Source organism: Ailuropoda melanoleuca, chromosome 8, assembly GCF_002007445.2.
Source record: "Ailuropoda melanoleuca isolate Jingjing chromosome 8, ASM200744v2, whole genome shotgun sequence".
Classification (NCBI taxonomy): domain Eukaryota; kingdom Metazoa; phylum Chordata; class Mammalia; order Carnivora; family Ursidae; genus Ailuropoda; species Ailuropoda melanoleuca.
The window spans coordinates 42,936,135-42,958,899 of NC_048225.1; the positions used below are offsets into that span (position 1 = coordinate 42,936,135).

The following is a 22,765-nucleotide window of genomic DNA, read 5'->3' on the forward strand; positions in this document are numbered from 1 at the left end:
CCTGAAACATCTAAAGAAATTTCCAAAGTAAAATTCTTCATGTCTTCAATAAATGGTTACTTATTACCTACTTAACGGTACCATGTGATGGTAACTCAGTAATCAAAAGCATTTTCTTAGCTGTCTCTTGGTAGCAAAAAAAAAAAAAAAATCAAAGATACTTGCTCTGCTAAAAGTTGTCTTACTTAAAGTAACAAAAACCTACAAGAAAAAGAGTATTCAGAGAGTTGAAACAACCGGAAGCAAAGATCTAGGGTCAGCAGAGCAGAAGGTCTGAAGGAAGTATGTAAACGCATATATGCCACACAAGCAATCATGCATGCTAACACGCACTGCACATACACGTACAATTAAGACTAAGAAAAAAAGGCACCATCAAAGTGTAAAGGGGCTACAGTCTTGTTTCCCAGCTCTAATATTCTTAACAGATCATAAAAGGTTAGAAGCCAAGAGTTTTACTACACTATGCAACTATATCTACAGCAATCTTTGTTATCCATGTAACCCATTCAAAGAGTAACTGAGACTAGACAAAATAAAGTGAAACTCTAGATCCAGCATGATCAAATAGAGCACTTATTTGCCTACAAGGATTTAAGAGATGTTGAAAGTCCCTCTCACCTCCAAAACAGATCTTCATTTCCTCTCACAGTGCCTGAAACCATATTTGCATTACTGTATTCTGTTGGACATTCAGGATTTTTCATTCGTTAACAAATATTTGCATTAAGTTGCAAATATCTCTGGACACAGGAAACATAAAAATTAGCTGACAAGCATAGATACCTGAAGAAAAACAGAAATAGGAACAGAGATGCTGAAAAAGAAGGTAGGAGAGTACCAAACAAAAATGTGCCTACCTCACCAGTTTACCACCATCTCGTCCTAACATCAGTAGGAAAATGCCGTCTTCGAAAATTTCACCTATTGAAGACCAATATCCTAAATTGGCATAAAGTTTCATTTATATATTTATTGTTGTAACTTTCTAGTATGCTTTACCTAACAATACTCATTTCTAACTATATTAGTGTATGAAACATGTTTGACTCCATGCATAATTTAAAATGGGATAAAGAACAGGGGATAAAAACAGAGAAACTCATGAAAAGGAAAAGTGACGTTTCACATACTGAAATGCCAGTGCCCCAAAACCTGGAGGCCATGAGTCTTGATTAGTCCCCAGAAAAGCCTGCTTATGGAGACTGTGTGGCGGGCACCCCTGGAGCAAGTAACTTGAAATGAATGGAGCCCTTAGAATTTTGTATTAATTGAAGTAAGACATTTAAGAATCCGGCACTTCAACTAGTTAGTTCACACTAATTGAACACAATGCTAAACATTATCCTCAGACACCAAACTAAAATATTTAACAACCTATAAACAGTGTCTCTATATTGAATTCTTTGTCTTATTTAAGTCAAAAGGAACCAGATTACCTTGTTATGGCTTTTACAAAGTAAACAGGAGTTGGAAAAAATCCAAAATTGCTCAATGTTACTTTCCACCAGACTCAGGCTGTTAATAAATATATCGTAAATGAACTTAGCCTTTTTTATCTACACTTGTATGTGTGTTCTTAATAAGAATGTAATAGATCCCAATTCTTAATCATTCCCCCTAATTCCACAATTTCTCACCATTTCCTGTACTAGTTTGCCTCTCCTGTTGACTTTTATTTGCATCATAAATTACTCTAACAAGAAGTCAGAATGCAAACATAAATTTTATAAACACATACAGTATATATGCTTATTTAGTAATTAAAATTAGCCTTCTTTAAATGTAATGCTTCTTTCTAGTACTTCCAAATATGCAGAGCCTATACTTCATAGGGACTTTATTTTATAAGCAATTTTTAACACCAAAAATGGAAAACATGTCTTTTTTAAAAACATCAGATTCATAATGGTACGATCAATGAGGCCCCTTCTCCCACAAGTGTGTGTGTGTATATACATACATAGTGTGCTATATGAAAAGAATGAAAGAAAGAAAGAAAGAAAGAAAGAAAGAAAGAAAGAAAGAAAGAAAGAGCCATAGCACTTCTAAATCTATACACAGTTAGCAAAGACTAAATATCCTTCCTTTAAAAAAAAAAAAAAAGCTGAAGAATACAGTATACTAAATTCTTATAGAAAGTTAAATAATGTAACTGTTTTGGTTATGATTACTTAAATTTTCATTTTTAGTGAAAGGATAAATAACTATCAACAACTGTTAAGAAAATATTTTAAAATATTTGACAAAAGTGAAATAAAATTAAGATAAAAAATTCTGAGGCTATGATAAATGTAAAAATATACACTGAATCCAGACTCCAAAGGGACAGCCACAAAAATTGTTTCAAAAGCCTAGTGATAAAGATATGAATTATACTTACTTTTCAAAGCAACCAACAAAGATTTATATTGACCCTGTGAATTAAAATTTTCTGTATTTGCACAGCACTTTAAAATTAACAAGTCACTTTCATTTGAATATTCTAATTTAAATGATTATTTCTAATTGAAATAAAATAAAAAGATTAATACATAAACAAAATAAAATGGTTACCTTTCATCTGGGAACAGAGGTGTCAACCTTTTTTGCATCATGACTCCTAAGATGGCTTACTTAACACTTCCATGGGTATTCCCAAGATTATGGGTAATTAATGTGACCCTAGCTATAATTCACTCCTTTTGTCTTCCTCTCAAGAATTTCAGGATGCGATTCAAGGAAAGTTACGTTATTTAAAGAAATAATTAGAATATTTTCACTAGCACAAGTAAAAAGTTCCTGGAACATGCCTCACAGCAGATTTCAATACATACTGTTTCTTCATAGCATTGTTGAAAACAACCAATAAAAGAGAGAGGGCAGGTGAGAATAGCCCTGAGAGAGAAGGTATACGTTCCATATGCTTACTCCAAATTTTACTTTGATCAAAAAGTAAAACAAATCAGTAGAAATTTTAGAGGATAGTCAAAATTTATCTGTACTAACATAAACTGTAAAGTTTAATCAAATCAATTTTACATGACATTTAAATTTTCTGGAGCTCTCAAAATCTGCTATTACAGCCCCAGTGCTTCCAATACTGTTGCCCATCTCCCCTACAATTAATCCTTCCCAAATAAGCTAGAGTAACTGTTTGAAAAGGGAAATCATCAGATCACTCTTTTGTTTAAAAGCCTTCAATTGCTTTCTATTAAAAATAAAATGAAAACAAGGCCCTAAAAACGAACTGTCCTTTGCCTACTTTTCCAATCTCATTTCATACCACTCTGTGACAGTCATCTAGGCTACAAATCAAATGTACCAAGTCTGCTCCCATCTAGGGACCTACTCACTTTCTGTTCACTCTCCCTGAATACTCTTTCAAAAGATGGTCTCAAGATCTGTCTCGTTAGAATGCAGATATGACTAAAAGAAAATCTCAGCTCTGAAAGAGCTTACCAGGGTAATAATAGAGAAGAGAAGCAGAAGAGGAAAGGAGAAAGGAAGGAAGAAAGAAAGAAGACAGAATAGAAAGGAGGGAGTGTACAAGAAGACACTGCTACTACAGAATCACAAACTAAGTCCCACAGGAGAACAAAGGAGAATATAACCTGCTCCAGAGGAAAGATTTCTAAACTGAGATGTGTCACTGTCTTAGGTACATAACCAGGAAATAACAATGACACATAACATGTATTACACGGCGATTATTCTATTTGACCCTCTATACCACAAAGGAGCCCAGTGAATGTGTATGATACAAAAGATGTCATTTGACCCAGGATCAGATACACTATACCCAAACTAAGCCAGTCAGAGTCACCCCAAAAGGATTTGTAATTTCAGGGGAAAGACAAAGGGGATAGGCAAGAGGTGGGACATTGGATCTGAATTACTATAATGATAGCGTCATACTAAAAAAAGGGCCCACTGCTGAGTTTTCTGTAGCTGCCCTGGTTCGTCTTTCCTGACACTTGATTGTTAGCCTTCCCCTGAATTCTGTGAGCAATCTCAATGTCCTTCCCTTAATCCATATTTTTGTCTTAAGCCAAGTGAATTGTTTTCGATTACATAAAACCAAAGCAAACGTAATAGATATATATGAAACACGGTGAATGTGCAATCATCCTAGCAAAGAGGTAAAGGAGATTAAGGGTTTGGGATCTATTCCAAGTAGTATGAAATCATTGTGTGCAAATGAACTACACTGATACAGTAAGAAGAGGAAAATACTAGTGTCAGTCACTTTCAAATGCAGATTCAAATCCCAGATTATTTTGCTACCTATGTATTGTGAGCTTGAACAAGTAATTTAACAATGTTCTCAGTCCACTTCCTGAACTGCTGCTGATAAGAATAACATCTGCCTTACAGTGTCGTCTGAAGATTAAACAAGATAAAAGAGGTCAAAACACTCAGCAAAACGTCTGGGATATAGTAGGAGCTCAATGAATGTTAATTTTCACCCTGTTTCCCAGTAAGAATAAGATGTTCAGAGAAAAAATAAAAAGTCAACTCTGGCTAGAGCAGAGGTTAGCAAATACAGCCAGGGGCCAAATCCACTGTACCACCTGTTTTGCATGCCCCACAAGCTAAGAATGGTTTTTCTATTTTTAAATAGGGACATGGTGGGGCGTCTGGGTGGCTCAGTCGTTAAGCATCTGCCTTTGGCTCAGGGCATGATCCTGGCGTTCTGGGATCGAGCCCCGCATCAGGCTCCTCCACTGGGAGACTGCTTCTTCCTCTCCTACTCCCCCTGCTTGTGTTCCCTCTCTCTCTGGCTGTCTCTCTCTGTCAAATAAATAAATAAAATCTTTAATAAATAAATAAATAAAGACATGGTTTGAATATTGCCCCATGAAAAGATATGTGGAAATCATAAGCATTGGTACCTGTGAATGTGACCTTATTTTGAGAAAGGGCCATTGCAGATATAATCAAAGTGAAGTCATATTGGATTAGGGTGAGCCCCAAATGCAATGCCTACTGGTCTACAAGAGAAAGGAAACAGAGATTTGGAAACAGAAACACACACACAGGGAAGGAAGCCATTTGACAATGGAGGCAAAGACTGAAATAACTCAGGTAAGCCAAGGTGTGCCAAGAATTACCAGAAACCACCTGAAGCTAGAAGAAGGAAGGAAGGATTCTTCCCTAGAGACTTCAGAGTCTTCCAACACCTTCATTTCAAGTTTCTATTCTCCAGAACTGTGTGAAAACTGTTGTCTTAAGCCACCTGTTTTTGGTAATTTGTTATGGCAGCCCGAAGAAACTAATTAAAATTGGAGGGTTTTTTCATCAAAAGAATAGTATTTCCTGACACGCGAAATTGTAAAAATTCAAATTTCAGTGTCCTTAAATAAGTTTTATTAGAGCACTACCACACCCACTTGTTTACATATTGTCTATGGCTGCTTTTGTCATACATTGGCAAAGCCAAACAGTTGCTACAGAGATCATATGGCCCACAAAGCCATAAATATTGACTATCTGGCTCCATATGCTAAGTTTGCCAATCCCTGACCTTAAACATTAATGCCTGAGACACAAGTAGTAAAGTTCTAAAACCAATCTGTACCAGTGAGAGATGACTAAGTAGTAGCTGGAAAGATTAAAGACCTAAGTGAACAAAGAATCTAGGGATTTTTATCATGAAAAAAATGATTTAAAGTTTTAATATAAATCAGGTCTTGGCAAAAGACTGCAAAACACGAAGGTACTAGTCAAGAATAGTCCGATATGTCTTATTTTGTTAAGTAAGTTAAAAGACCTTAGTTGTTGTTACAGAGAAGCTAGGTATGGTGGAAGGATGTGGAATAAGACTATTAATTTGCTTTATTATGCATCACAAGATAGGCAGAAAAGATCCAGTAGAGGTCTCCCGAAAATAGTATCAAATGGAATTGAGAAAATGATTTAAGAATTCAGGCATAGATTGGCATACCGTAGTCTTCTCTTTCCAGCCTAAATGCTAATTCTAAGTAAAACTCTTTGTTGACTAAACGTTCTCAAAACTTCTCAACTGGCCATCTATCCATACTATATGTATCCCATCCATAAGAGAACTTTCAGAATGATTGTCATAAAATAGAAAGTTTGATCATGCTGTGGAACTTCTATAGTTAATTTTTTTTTAAAGATTTTATTTATTTATTTATTTGACAGAGATAGAGACAGCCAGCGAGAGAGGGAACACAAGCAGGGGGAGTGGGAGAGGAAGAAGCAGGCTCATAGCGGAAGAGCCTGATGTGGGGCTCGATCCCACAACGCCGCGATCACGCCCTGAGCCGAAGGCAGACGCTTAACCGCTGTGCCACCCAGGCGCCCCTCTATAGTTAATTTTTAATAAGATATTATATATACTCCTATGCTCAGTATGTAACGTTCTTAAAAATTAGACTCCAACCTCCATCCAGTCCCATTTTACACAACTCCTCAATATCCCAAAAGCTTCTCCTGTATTTAACATTGTTATATACACACTTAACACCCTACACTTCCCTTTTTGTAATACTCAATATGATTTTAATTACTTGTTTATTCTTCCACACTAAAGTGAATTTTATGATAGAAGCATTTCTGTCAAGGTTCACTATGATATACACAGGACTCAACACAGTGCCTGGTACGTAAGTCCACAATAAATAAAAGTTGAATGAATAAATTAATGAAGGATGACTAAACACACCAGGCCAATTTAAACCTTCATCTTTCTGCACACAATGCTCCCTTCTGCTGAGAATTCCCTTTGCCTTGCTTACCTATCAGGAAAATTTGTACTCATCCTTCAAATGCAGCCTTGTCAGTAAAACCCTTCCTTATATTTCCTGGCAAATTGTTCCATCCTTTCTCTGCATCACTAACATAATATTTACCATATCATACTGTAAGGTATCTATTTGCCAGTACTTACAGTTCATTATACCACAAGTCTCTCAAGGACAAGAACTATGTTTTATTAGTCACTGTTTCCCCCAACATTTAGCCCAATGTATGGAATATGTGAGAAGTGAAAATATATTTGCTAAGTGTATAATTTAAGATTATCTTAAAAATTTAAGATAAAAAATAAAGTTCTAAACCATAGAACACTGTACCTTTAAGTATTTTCTCCATTGAGAAGTTAGTTTCAGTAATATATTGAACAGTGCTTTAAACTATGATTGCATATTTTAGTTAAAATTTAGAGATTAAATACCATCTCATGTTGCAAATTATTTTATTACAAAAATAATATAGCCCCACAATAAGACTGGAAAGTATTTAGAATAAAACCTGAAATTCCTTTTCATCAACATTCCCATTTCAGACATATTAACTATAATTAAGCCATTTAGCATTTTTAGCAAAATGAATCTTTCTGGTTCTTTATCTAACATTTATACACATACATAAATGTGTTTGTGCACATATGCTATAAATTGTAGTAGATATAAATCATTAATTTATACCAATCCTATTAAGACAGTTCAAATTAAATGCATCCAAAATAAATGTCATTGTTTAATTGTAATTTTCTAATATCTGGAATCAATTAGTTCACGAAAGTTTCAAGAAGGCCACCCAGTAATAAACACAAAATAAATTGTGTCTGCTGTCCTGTTAGTGATAATTTTTTATTGCTACCTCGGTTTCAGATGTCACAGTAATGACTTCCATATTCTGATTAAAATGCAAATTAAAGCCATATGTAAGAAAAGCTTAGGCTTTCAGTATCACTATATTCTGACTTAAAGCACAATAAAAGTATGTTTATAAAGGCTAATAATTACCCAGATGAATTATACCAATTCTGGATGTAGAATACGTACTTTTACATTGTAAACTATGTCAATACATACAGTTGTAGCACATAAATTAATAGCTACTGTCATATATATATATATCATTGGCCAGAGGTGGGTCAAAACTATAAAACAATAACAGAATGGATGTTAATTGATTTTCCTCAAGAGTAAAATTTGGAAAGTGATTTTATAAACCTATTTTTAATCTTCAGACTTGCTAAAGTAACTAAAATTATCTTTAATCTATATTCTAATAAGATAAACGAAAAGTAAACAATAGATTGATATTTTATTTTGCCATGTTAAATAAACTAAATTCTACATAAATCAATTTAATGTTTAGTGAGTTTCTAAGACTATGCCATTAGTTTCCCAAAGATCTTCTTAGACTGTGATTACAAACTGACCAGCTCAATGATAAATTTAAGTATTATAGGCTCTACTCTTTTTCTTTTTTATGTGACATTGAACTTTAAATGGCTATGTACAGAAAACTTTCTTTTATTTTAGAAAGCAAAATTATAAACAGTATTCCCGAAAAAAACTGAATCATGAGTATTCTACTCAAGAGTAAATATTTCTAAATTTAACCATCTACCTTTCCTAATATCAGCTAGATGTAAAAAATTAATAGAAAAATCAATGCCAGCTAAGCCATTAAATTACACAATTTATAGACCTCAAAGGTAGTAAACTCAATGTAAATAGAGTTCAGTTTCATAAGTATAAAAGTGAAGGTGACTATAAAAGTGTTTACTGAAATAAAGACGGACTGGCATGAGGTAGGGCAGGGATAAACCACAGTTCTCAAAACAAATAAAATCACTTTAATTTACCTTAAAAAATGTCCCACTTGAAATATGGAGACAGAAATCTTTAAAGAGTAAAATCACTAAAGTCATTTCCAATGCAGAGAAAAAGAAATCTATAAACTAAAGTGATCTAGAATTATTAAGGCGTAAGTTGGGATAGGAGGGTGGGGGGATGGGGTAACTGGGTGATGGACATTAAGGAGGGCACGTGATGTAATGAGCACTGGATGTTATATAAGACTATGAATCACTGACCACTACCTCTAAAACTAATAATACATTATATGTTAATTAATTGAATTTAAATAAAATCTTAAAAAAGAAGGTTTAAGTTAGAGAGGACACATACCACATGATTTCACTTACATGTGGAATCTAAAAAAAAAAACAAAACAAATGAATAAACAAACAAACAAAAAGCAGAACCAGACCCACAGATACAGAGAAACAAACTGTTAGTCATCAGAAGGAAGGGAGGATGGGCAAAATGGATGAAGGGGAGTGGGAGACACAGGCTTCAAGTTACGGAAAGAATAAGTAACGAGGATAAAAGGAACACCATAGGGAACATAGTCAGTGGTATTGTAATAGCGTTGTATGGTGATAAATGGTAGCTACACTTGTGGTTAGCATAGCATAACCTATACAGGCTTACAGAATCACTATGTTGGTACACCCAAAACTAATAACATTGTGTATCAACTATACTTAATAAAAATGAGCATGCATACATACATTCATTTAAAAAAATTTCTTTGAAAGGAAATTAATAAAATGTCACAGGCTTTTCCCATTACTATCAATTCTTTTAAATAAAATAATGGACATTGTGTTTTTAACCATCTGGCTTATAAAAGTCTCTTAAAATTAAACAAATTTCTTTAATACGTTTTTAAAAATACAATATAAACTATTTCATTTAGTGCTTAATTTGAATAAATCAGTTACCAGAGTTTCTCTTACAGAGCTCAAGATTCCATGTTTCTCCCAAATTCTCTGTATATACTGGTTTTGTTTGGGTTCAAAGATAATAAAGGTGACTATGCATGAATTTTCTGGTATCAATCAGTGCTCTATTCTAGACTTCTGTTTTTCTAGCTACGTGCAGGACTAGCTAGTTTGCCAAAGTCTCTGTTGTAAAAATAATATGCCATTACAAGTATTGCGCCCTTGGTTAACTAATCTGTACAGTTACTTCCAGGCTCTGCACAGACATGTCCCTCAGTTCACAATCAGCCTCAGTATTGTTTCTTTTGCCCTTCTTATTTACAGTAGCCTGTAACACACAAAAAAACAACCTAAGTGTTATACTTTAGTCCCTGATTCACACATAATACAACTCACATACAATTCACTCTTGTCAGTATAAACTACAACTCAGGGACAATATTCAAAAAGCAATCTCAGCCCTGTGGACTAAGTCTAATATACTGGCTGGCAGAATGATGATTTTATTTTCTATCCTTAGGCTCCTAAGCCATATTCTAAGTAGTTTTTTCCCTTAATTTAATTAAAAATTTTTAAAAAGGACTTTGGGAGTTCCATAATATCTAAGAATAATTAAAACCAAAAACTCACAAAGAGAATTTTGGTCAACTTAAAACAAGGACAAATATTTAGAGTAAACAGTGAGGAAATGGTCTAATTGGGACCAGAATTTTAAAAAATGAATTTCAAAACTGTTTTCAGCTGTTAACTGACAGGTCCATACTTCTCAGTGATTTGCTTTTTTCATAAATATTAACTTTAAGGGGCTTCATGAAATGCCGTATCTTTTAAAAGACCTGCAATTTCATTTTCTAGTGATTTGTACTAAACTCACATCAAACTACCAAATGTATGCAACACAGGACATCATCTAGAGACTGCCAAGGACAACGACATCTTAACCTAACAGAGCTGTTTAAGGATTAGTGAATATTTTACATTATACTAATTTTGGCTATATGATACATCCCAATAGCAGTGACCATGAAAATGATAACTCCCAACCTGTAAGCATAAACGTGAGTAAAAATAATAATAAAATAAAGAAGAGGGAAAGAAAAACACTGATAGGTAAGTGTATAAAGAAGATGTGGTAGAGATACGCAATGGAATATTACTCAGCCATAAAAAAGAATGAAATCTTGCTACTCGTAACAATATGGACGTAGAGTATTATGCTAACTGAAATAAGCCAGACAAAAAGAGACAAATACCATATGATTTCACTTATATGCAGACTCTCAAAAACAAAACAAATGAACAAACAAAAAACATCTAAGAGACAGACTTACAGAGAACAACTGATGGTAGCCAAAGGGAAGAGAGAGGCAAAATGGGTGAAAAACTAAGAGTTACAAAATTCCAGTTATAAAATAAATAAGTCACAGGGATAAAAAAAACAGTGTAAGGAATATAGTCAATAATACTGTAATACACTTATCATGGTTGAGTATTTCATAATGTATATAATGTTGAATTACTATGTTGTATACTTGAAATTAATTTAATACTATATGTCAACTATACTTCCACTAAAAAAATTAAATATGCTGGCCTCACTAAATGATTATGGAAGTAATAACTTTTCTTCAACTCTCTGATATAGTTTGAGTAGAACTGATATTATTTCTTCTTTAAATATTTTAGTAGACCTCACCAGCAAAGCTACCAAGGCCTGGTATTTTATCCAGGAAAAGTTTTTTAACTACAAATCCAATTTCTTTAACAAATACAAGGATGATCATATTATTTATTTCTTCTTGAGTGAATTCTGGTGGTTTGCATCTTTCAAGAAATGTAACTATTTCATCTAAGTTGTCAAATATACGGAATTAAACTTGCTCAAAATATCACTGATTAGTGTACTTTTAATACCTGTATACTGTATATTAATATCACTTCTCTCATTCCTGATATTAGTAACTTGTATCTTCTTTCTTCTTCTTCTGATCAATCTGGCTAGAGATCTATCAATTTTATTCATTTTCTCAAAGAACTAGCTTTGGGTATATTTTTTTCTTTGATTTTCATGGTTCTCTTCACTTATTTCCACACTATTTATTATTTTCTTACTTCTGCTTTCTTTGGGTTTAACTGCTCTTCTTTTCCTAGTTTCTTATAGTAGAAACTGAAGTCATTGATTTAAGACCTTTCTTCTTTTTCTAAACAGACATTTAGTGCTATAAAGCCCCTCTGAGTAGGCAGTAAGTATATACCACAAATTATGATATGTTGTGTTTGCTTTTTTGTCCTGATCAAAACACTTTCTAGTTTCTCTTTTGATATCTCCTGAAGTACATTTCTTTCCAAATATTTGGGGATTTTCTAGTTTCTTTCACTCATTTCAAATTACACTATGGCCAAACAACAAATTGTATGACTTGAATTCTTTGAGACTTGTTTTGTAGTCCAGAATGTGGTCAATCTTAACAGCACTTGAAAATAATGTACATTCTGCTGTTGGATAGAGAATTCTAAAAATGTCAACTATATCAAGTTAGTTAATAGTGTTATTTAAAGCTTCTATAAGCTTAATGATTTTCTTCTGACCATGCCTATCAATTATTAAGAGAAGAATGTTGTAGGCTCCAAGTATAATTATGAATCTGTATATTTCTCATTGCAGTCCTGTCAGTTTTTGCTTTACTTATTTTGAAGCTTTCTTATTAGGTGCATAAACATTTAGGATTATTATATTTCAGATAGCATAAAAACCTTACATCGCACTTTAATTCTTCCCTCTTGAACTTTTTACTACTGTTGCCATACTTTACTTTCACATATGCTATAACCCTGACAAACTACATTGCTATTATTTTTACAATTATAATTTTAAAGGGATATATATATATAAAGTATTTTTTACATTTACCCATGTAGTTACCATTTCCAGTGATCTTCATTTCTTTGTGTAGACCTAGATTTGCAACTGTTAACCATTTTCCTTAATACTTCTTGACAAACTTGAACATTTCCGCTACTACAGGTCTGTTGGTGATGAATTCCTTCAGGTCTGTTTGTCTGAAAAAGTCTTTATCTCTGTTTTTTAAAAATATTTTTCTGGGGACGCCTGGGTGGCTCAGTCAGTTAAGCCTCCGACTCCTGATTTGGCTCAGGTCATTATCTCAGGGCCCTGAGATCGAGCCCCACATTGGGCTCTGCACTCAGCATAGAATCTGCTTGTCCCTCTCCCTCTGCTCCTTCCCCTGCTCTCTCTCTCTCTGAGATAAATAAAATCTTCAAAAAATACTTTTCTAGGTATACAACTCTAGGTTGATAGCTCCTTTTCTTTAGTTCTTTAAAGGTGTTGCTTAACTGTCTTCTGGTCTGTATTATTCCCAGTGAGAGATTTGCTGTCATCATCTGTGTTCTTCAGTATAAAATATTTCTTTTCGTTGGTTGATTTCAAGATTTTTGTCTTTATCACTGGGTTAAATGACTATGATATGGTTAGTTTCCTTCCTATTTCCAGGGTGCCTGAGTTTCATTAAGCTTCTTGGGTATGACACTTTAGTTTTCATCAAGTTTGAGACATTTTCATTATTCTCCAAATGCTTTTATTGACCCTCCCTCCCTCTTACAGAGACTTCTGTATGCATATCAGGCCAATTCAAGTTGTCCCATTAGATCACTAATGTTCTGTTCATAGTTTTTATTTTCTCTTGGTGTTTCATTTTGGAGAGTTTCTATTGCTATGTCTTCAGGTTCACTAATGTTTTCTGCACCGTCTGACATGCCATTAATCCTACCCTGTGTATTTTTCATCTCAGATGTTACAGCTTTCATCTCTAGAAGTTTAATTTGGATCTTTTTTTATCTTCCATATCTGCTTAACATGTTCAGTATTTCTCCTAGCTTCTTGAGCATATGGAATACACTACTATTTTGGTGTCCTTGTCTACTAATTCTATCACAGGTATCACTTCTGAGTTGGTTTCAAATGATTTGAGTTCTCTCATCATTCTTGGCTATTTCCCTAATTCTTTTCATGCCTGGTAATTTTTCATTGTATGCCAGACACTATGACTTTTACCTTATTGCTTGTTGTGTATTTTTGTTTTCCCATAATTTCCTTTAGATTTATTTTGGGATGCAGTCATTTGGAAACAGATCCTTTCACGTTTTGCTGTTGTTGTTGGTGGTGGTGGTGGTGTTGTTATTTTAGTTGGGCCCAGAGTAGTATTTAGTCTAGGGCTAATTTTGCCCCACTCTGAGGTAAAATCCTTTTAATGCTTCTAATGACTTCTAATGTTTCTAACTCTTCACAATGCCTTGCAAATTATGAAATTTTCCACTCTTAATGGTGGGAACAGTAACCATTCCTAGCCCTGCATGAGCTCAGAGGATTTTCTTCCCTCTAATGGGTTTTGCTGGTTCTTTCCCCAACCTCAGTAGATTCCTCATGTGCATGCACCAATCAGAACTCACCTATTTGCTAGGATCCTCTGCATATCTCTGGAGCTCTCTACCTTTCTCCTCTCCTACCTGCAAACTCTGGCCACCTTGTCTCCTCGGACTCCTGGCTATATCTTGTAAACTCTGGGACACAGGCTCTGCCTCAGTTTCAAATCCCTTCTTCATGTCCTAGAAATGCTCTCCAGGTAGTAAGCCAAAGCAATCACAGGGTTCACCTTGCTAGTTTCCAATCTTTTAGGAATCACTGTTCTTCACTGCTTAATATACAATGTTTTGAAAACTGTCAGGTTTTTTTTATATTATCAGGTTTTTTGTTGTTTCAGGCAGAAGGGTAAATCTGTCCCCTGTTATTCCAATTTAGCGTGCATCAGAAGTCATCTTTTATTTTAAACAGAGTAAACACAGAAGTTTTATAACATTTTCAGGTAATCCCAATATACACAGTGTCTGCGGGTCTGTTTTGTTCTTTATTGTTTCTGCCAGATCTTGATTTTGGTGCCTTGTTTTCTTAAGTGCTTGATTATTTCTGACTACCAAAAAAAATATGAAGAAGAACTTCTGCTTCTAGGAAGATCCAGTATACCTCTTTTCCTTATTCCTCCCACTAATTACAACTAAAAACCCTGGACAATAGTTACAAAACAATCATTAAAGACTGAAAATTGGAAAGAGAGCAGACCATCTACAGATCTTAAACTCAAAGAATGACATGGTGGTGAGTAGCCTTATATATCCCAGTCTTACAGCTGAAGAAGCCTGGCAAGTTGGAAATGCTAATAAGCACAGACAAAAGTCTACTCTGTCTTGCTAAAGGACCAAGATAAATGCAGTCTATCAAAACACAAACTTTTGGACAATAACCACTCTACTCCAGCCAAACATGACAAAACACACACACACACACACACACACACACAAACAAAACAAAAAACAACCCTGTGGTCCAACCCCCACTAGCAATGACCAAATGACCACTCTCTCAAAGCTGTATCAGGGCACCCTAACACTCCCAATGAGGAAGAGTCAGAGAATACCAAGTACTAAGTCAGAGAATACCAATACCAAGTACAGTCAGAGAATACCAAATACCAAGACTTTCATCCCCACTAGCTGATAACTAGGCCTCTGCTTCCCTACCCCCACCCCAGGTGTCAGCAGAGACCATGTCCGCCCAGTAGTAAAGGGGAGCCAACCCCCCCAGGGGTCAATGAAAGCCAAACGCTTAATATATGGGTTGTTTTTGTATCTCGCATTTTCCTTTCTTATATGCTGCTTTCCTTTGTCTCTTTTATTTATATTCCTTAGTAAAATTCTGCTTCGCATCTGCTTCTTTCAGATGTACTTATTTTTATTAGGTGTCCTTTGCATTTGTCTCTTTCAATTTTCTAATATATATTTTATATTATCTTTCTCAAACAAATAGAAAACAAAGCTGTATGAAGACTAGTTATGATGATAAGCTATACCCAAAGAGAAACTACACTCTTTTCTCCTTTGGTCTAACTGACCTTGTAGTCGTACTCCAAGTCATTTATAGCAGAGTCCCTAATAGTTTCAAAGTTCAACCTCCAATCCTAAAATCCCTAAGATGATTAATCAAATTATTCAAATAAAAACGCAAGACAAAGATGCACAAGACAAAACTCTCTCCTAAAGTAACAATAATTCTACCTCCAAATGAACTACTAGAATGGTATTTCTCACATTCCAAGCCTTTCTGTCCTTTTACCAGAAAGTACATGATCTAAAAATCCATCTTCTCAAATTTTATCCATGCACACCCAGAAAAATTCACAAAACACTCATGTACAAAGATGTTCATCACTACATTGTGATGTTGAGGAGCTGTAAGCAATTTGGATATCCATTGCTGGAAGAATGAACAAGTAAAACGTAGTGTCTGAAATATTCTAAAATTAGATAGTGGTGATAGATGTTCAAAAAGGTAAATTTTATGGTATATGATTTATATCTTAAAAAAAAATTATAGAACATATATAGGGGATGAATATTCTGGCACACCATGCAGCAGTCAAAAGCAATGCACTGGAAGTACATAAAACAACACACATGGGTACTGAAATATGCGGCGCCTGAGTGGTTCAGTCGGTTAAGCGGCTGCCTTCAGCTCAGGTCATGGTCTCAGGGCCCTGGGATCCAGCCCTGCAACAGGCTCCCTGCTCAGCAAGGAGTCTGCTTCTTCTTCTCTCTCTGCCCCTCCCCCTGCTCATGCTCACTTGCTCGCTCACTCTCTCTTTGATAAATAAAATCTTACCAAAAAAAAAGAAAACAGGGTGTCAAGTTCAAAGTAAATATAATACAGTCATATCTTGAAAATATAGTTTTAAGGAAGAAACAGAAAATCTGAACAGACCCTTAACTAGCAAGGATATTGAAGCAGTAATCAAAAATCTCTCAACAAACAAGAATCCAGGGCCAGATGGCTTCCCAGGGGAATTCTACCAATAATTAAAGAAGAACTAATACCTATTCTTCTAAAGCTGTTTCAAAAAATAAAAATGGAAGGAAAATTTCCAAACTCGATCTATGAAGCCAGCATTACCCTGACTGCAAAACCAGACAAAGACCCCCATCAAAAAGGAGAATTACAGACCCATATCCCTGATAAATATGGATGCCAAAATTCTCACCAAGATACTAACCAATAGGATACAAAAGTACATTAAAAGGATTACTCACCACGACAAAGTGGGATTTATTCCTGAGTTGTAAGGGTGGTTCAACATCCACAAATCAATTGACATGATACAGCACATTAACAAAAGAAAGGGCAAGAACCATATGATCCTCTCAAACGGTGCAGAAAAAGCATATGACAAAAAACTTAATAAAATACTCAATAATAAATAAAAATAAATTAAAAACAAAAATACTCAATAATCCTTTCTTGATTAAAACTCTCCACAGTATAGGGATAGAGGGAACATACCTCAATATCATAAAAGCCATAAACAAAAAGTCCACAGCAAATATCATTCTCAATGGGGAAAAACTGAGAGCTCTTCCCCTAAGGTCAGGAACACTGCAGGGATGTCCACTATCACCACTGCTGTTCAACATAGTACTAGAAGTCCCAGCCTCAGCAATCAGACAACAAAAAGAAATAAAAGACATTCAAATTGGCAAAGAGGAAGTCAAACTCTCACTTTTTGCAGATGACATGATACTCTATGTAGAAAACCCAAAAGACTCCACCCCAAAATTGCTAGAACTCATACAGGAAGGAAAACAAAGGAATGTACTAGTTCAGGAACTCAGCTGAGGACAGATCCGATTACTCCTCTGTTTATTTCCTGTGGGAAAACAAGATCATTTGGTTGGCTTAAAGGACTTGCATCTTAGGGCTAATGGAAGGAGGGAAATAAGAACAGATATAAAGATCATACTCTCTCATCTTTGCCATTTTAAATAGTATTTGCTCCCAATCTACATTCCATTCAATAATTACTTACTGAGCATGTATATTACTATTTGTATCTCTATAGAGATATGTCAATGAACAAGCAAGAGTCCTTGCCCTTAAGCAGTATATACACAGTAAGGGGGAAAAAAGACAACAAACAAAACCATTTCAGTACTTATAAATATCACGGAATAAGACAGGATTATGAGTTACGGAGTAGAGAGGTGAGGGCAAGTTGTTTAACTATGATGGTAAGAAAGGGCTTTCTCAGCAGGTGACAATGGGTCAACTATATAAGGAGGAGATGCTAGCCAAGAAATTTAGGGAAACAGATTTCCAAGCAAAAAGAAAAATAAATGCTAAGGCTGTAAAAGAACAAGCTTCGAGCATTCAAGAGACAGAAAGAAAGGCAATGTAAAGAATGAGAGGGGCGCCTGGGTGGCACAGCGGTTAAGCGTCTGCCTTCGGCTCAGGGCGTGATCCTGGCGTTACAGGATCGAGCCCCACATCAGGCTCCTCCTCAATGAGCCTGCTTCTTCCTCTCCCACTCCCCCTGCTTGTGTTCCCTCTCTCGCTGGCTGTCTCTATCTCTGTCGAATAAATAAAATCTTTAAAAAAAAAAAAAAAAGAATGAGAAGAAAAAGTAGAAGTCAGAGTCTTGTAAGCCACAGAAAGGCATTTGAATTTTATTTGGTGTACAGTGGGAAGGGAAGGTTTTTCTGAGCTTTAAGCAGATCATCAACATGCTGTAATCTGTATTTCCAATGACTCTGACTTCCACATATTGAAGAGAGACTACAGGAAGACAAGAGTGGAAAGATGCAAACCAGTGAGGCTATTAAGGTAGCTCAGGCAAGAGATGTTAGGGCTCGGACTATCGTTATAACCGTGGAGACGGCGAGTCACTTTAAGATCCAGAATATATTTTATTAGTAGAATAAGACTTCCTACTGGATTGAACTAAGAGTATAAAGAGAAGAAAAGAGTGAGAACTCTAAGTTTCTGGCCTGAGCAACCACATGGATGGTTGACGTCTTATGCTACAGAGGGAAGGCTTAGAGGAGCAATTTGGGGAAGGATGTTTATAATTGTTTTTTGAATTTAATACTTTCAGTTTCTTTCTTTCAAATTCATCTGTCAAAGTTCTCCTACTAGTTTACAATCCATTTTGTATTTCTTTTGTATCCTCATGTGCCTAGCACAATAATGATATATAATAAATAGCTGCTAAATCTAATTAAATTGAAGTAGGCTTACAAGAAAACGTATGAATCAACATTTTCAAACCTTATGTTTGGAAAATCAAATACAGATGTTTTAATCACAGACACTGCATGTTTAAAATTAAAACACAAATGCTAGAAGAAGGCCTACTAAATACATATATTTACAATTTAAAATGCATGCATTGTTCAATGCTTGGTTGCATAAATGAAATTGCAGAGAAGTTTTTCAAAAGGACCTATAGAGAAAGATTTTTAAATGTCATAAACTATAATTAAACTAAACATAAATGAACTACACCTTACATCACATTTTAAATAACTGTTAGCAGTATATGGTGAATTTTGAAAGACTGGGACTCTGTCATTGTCACAACCAACATAATAAAGGGAAATCATATCAATGCAAACTTTTATGTGTTCTCTTTTAAATAATACTGCGGCAAAGTTGAATCTAAACAGCTGGTATTCTTATAGGTAAATGATTCTAGTATATTATATAGCCCCAAGAAAACATTTCCATCATTTTAGAGCCATATCTTGGGCAGAAACCAGAGAAAACATTTAATTTTTTATTTTATACCGTGTCTATACCTTTCATATATTTCGCCCTTTAACAACTAATTTTCTATCAATTCTAAAAAGCTAAAAACTATACTATTTTTTAAATTGTACACTTTTCCTTCCAAAATTGCTAACAAACACATAACAAGAAAACATTCTCAAATGGGTAGTAATTCAACTGCCTTAAGTTTGTAATTACTAAAACTGCTAGTTAATCCTTAAGGCTATAAACTACTGATCTAATAACTGAGACTTGCCAGGGCTTACTGACAGATATCATAGGTAATAAGAGTAACTATAAGGTAGACAAGAAAAGACCTTTGATAATAATGAAAGCACTAATAGATATGCCCTTTCTTTAGAGTAGCTGGCTCTTCACCTGTTCCCTACAACACTAACACAAACACAACTAGCAAAATGTATACTCAAAATTGCATAGCAGAAACATTACACTGTTTTCTGTTTTGAGACAACTATCAATACAAAAAAAACAGATGAGGTTTATTTCCACTGGTTTACGTATTTCTCTCTCCAATAAAGAAGAAGGTCCCCCAGAAGCAGAAACTATATAATCTTGCTTATTTTAATGACTCCAATTTCACTTACAGAGTCTAACACAGTAGTTGATCAATGGTTCTCATCCTTTTTTGATTTTTAAACCTTGACCCCAGCTTGGCAATCCTTGGAAAGGCAATTTTGTCCTGTGGTCACCAATGACATGTCTCCAAGATGGAGCTGCTTCCAAGTTCCCTCCTTCCTTCAAGGTTCAAGTCCCATGTAATTCAAAAACTTTCTGATTACTCCTGCCCAAAGCTAACTTCCTTTTCTAAAGTTCAAAGGACTGTATTGTCTTATCATACATTTGACATGAATGCACTATCTTGGACTATTAATTACCTATTCATTTTAAATCCAGATCTAGGTATACCTGTCCTCTCAACTAAATTAGTTACAAGGACAAAATAATGGCTTATATTCGTGTCCCAATACCTAGCAAAGTGCTGTGCATGCAATAAGTATTTACTAATAAAAATAAAGACAAAGATAATAAAGATAATATGAAGCCAGTTCTGCATATTCTTCTATATTGTACTCATTCAAAGGCACGTCAATGCCTTTGAAATTTTCTGGTCAAAATGACTAAGGAATGGGTAACAATCACAGCCACAAATAACGAGATGATATTGTTACTAACCAATAACAGTTATTATTTCATTGTCTGCCAACATTTAAGGGGGGCTGTGTATATATGTATATGTATGAAACCAAGCCATTGTCATGAAGATATAACAAGAAGTGGAAAGGTAGGAGTACACCCTCCAAAAAATGATTATTTAATATCATGAGCAATGAAAACTATACAGCACAGTAACAAAAGATGTCACAAAATAGGGCGCCTGGGTGGCACAGCGGTTAAACGTCTGCCTTCGGCTCAGGGCGTGATCCCGGCGTTGTGGGATCGAGCCCCACATCAGGCTCCTCCACTGTGAGCCTGCTTCTTCCTCTCCCACTCCCCCTGCTTGTGTTCCCTCTCTCGCATCTGTCTCTCTCTCTGTCAAATTAATTAAAAAAAATCTTTAAAAAAAAAAAAAAAGATGTCACAAAATAATATGTCCCCAATTTTTTATATAGAATATGTAATGTGAATGTGCACCTATGTTTGTGTATTTATGTATATACACTGGAGGAGAAGGAAGGGAATAAAAAACACTAAAATGGTAGTAATCACTACATGGTAAAATTACAGATGATTTTTACTTTCTTTTTTTATGCTCTTCTGTACTTTCCAAATCAGAAATACATACTTAAATACAAAAAATAATTTTAAAATAAAAGCTCCTAACATTTAGAAATATTGCTGTTGATATTATAAGGCAACAACTTTAACTTAGTCTAGTAAGCAATAAAATCAAGTTATAGAACAAAGTTATTTCTTAAGGCTGAATTCGGTCTCTCTGAAAATATTTAAATCTTTACCTACTCTGCACCGCCTACTCTCTTACTAAAGAAACAGTTTTATAGTAATAGTATAAATAAAAAGCTCTATTTACATAAAGAAAATTAAGCTTATTAGGCTACCATTGGTACCAAGAATGAATTATGTATAGTTCACTTTCCTTTAAACATAGTCAAAATCTATGTTTAAAAGGCCTTTGATCTCGTTAAAATTTTGTGGTTAATGATTAAAAAAATCCTTAATAAAGGATCAAAACTAAGTTTTTATTCTTGTCATAAAGGAACGGTTCTCTATCTTGACTACAGTAAATATCAACATCAATAGAATTTTGATACTACTATAGTTCCATAAGATATTACTATTAAGGGAAGTGGAGCAGAGTGTATATGAGATCTCTGTATTATTTCTCACAGCTGCAATGAATCTATATATGATTCCTTCAATAAAAGGTTTATTCTTAAAAAAATACAATATTTTAAGGCCAATCTCCAACATTGATTATATCAAACAAAGCTAAAGATTGTCTCTCCAGGAATTAACAACCTAAACCAGGCAACACACACAAAAAAAGTTTGTGAAACTTTACTTAGAATTTAAACGTAAGTATATAAATACAGATAGCATTTGAGTATTGAAGTATATACCATGTGGTAGTATAAAAAAGCATGTGCATGGTTAAAGAAAGAAAAACACATTTAAACTCAAATATATTCTAGTATGCAGGAGAAATATTTTTTAGTTTCTTGAAAAATGAGAAAGAAGAGCAGTACCCACAAAAGTCTGGTGTCACTATTACGGTTCTCACAGCATGCTGTAATTTATATTCCAGTCCTTTTCAAACATTATTATTTCTACTGCGACTTCTTCACTACTTAAGTATAAGAACTACCTCCATCCTGTCTATCAGCAGATAGCACAGTAACAGACATATGGCAAGTGCAGAGCAAAAATTAAATACTTTATACCTGAAATGAGTTGCTAAATAGAACTCTGAACTATATTCCCTTGTTAGAGAATTCACGAACCTCTGCTCAGATAAATAAATAATTTTTTCTTAGTTGAATTTTTCAATGTTGCCTATTAATTCTAGTAAATAACTTTAAAATTTTTTCATATAAATACATTTTTAAATAATGAACTTCGCAATGAAAATTATATAATCTTGATTATATATTTACCATAAAGACTATCAGACTAGAAAACACTGATTTCATTCCTGTAAACTTCGAAATTTAGAAAACCAGCTAACAATGTTATTAAATATACTCAGTGTTTGGAGATAGGACCAATGTTGTTCTAATGTCCAAGAATAATGACATCACAAAAGCTCATCCTTAAATCATTTTCCCACAAGAAATGGCAAGACAAGCAGAGTATGAAATGAAATTAAAGATACAGAGAAAGAGATACATAGAGATATATATCCTATCAAGGATGAAGATCTATGCTTAAAGAAAAAAACAGTCATAAAAGGCACAGGGCAGTGAACCACTTTCCTCCTGAAATAAATGGCAATAAGTCATATATGATAGGAATAAACTAGACGGCATCACAGCTCTTTTAAACATTTAAGACTATCCTTCAAAACAGAAACAGAAGATCTTCTGAAATTT

The 22,765-nt window shown here is 34.5% G+C and overlaps 1 protein-coding gene across 2 annotated transcripts in view; it reads right to left on the minus strand.

The window, feature by feature from the left end:
* Positions 1-22,765, minus strand: part of TMEM135 (transmembrane protein 135) — a 248,001-nt gene that overhangs the window by 178,972 nt on the left and 46,264 nt on the right. The window lies entirely within an intron of this gene.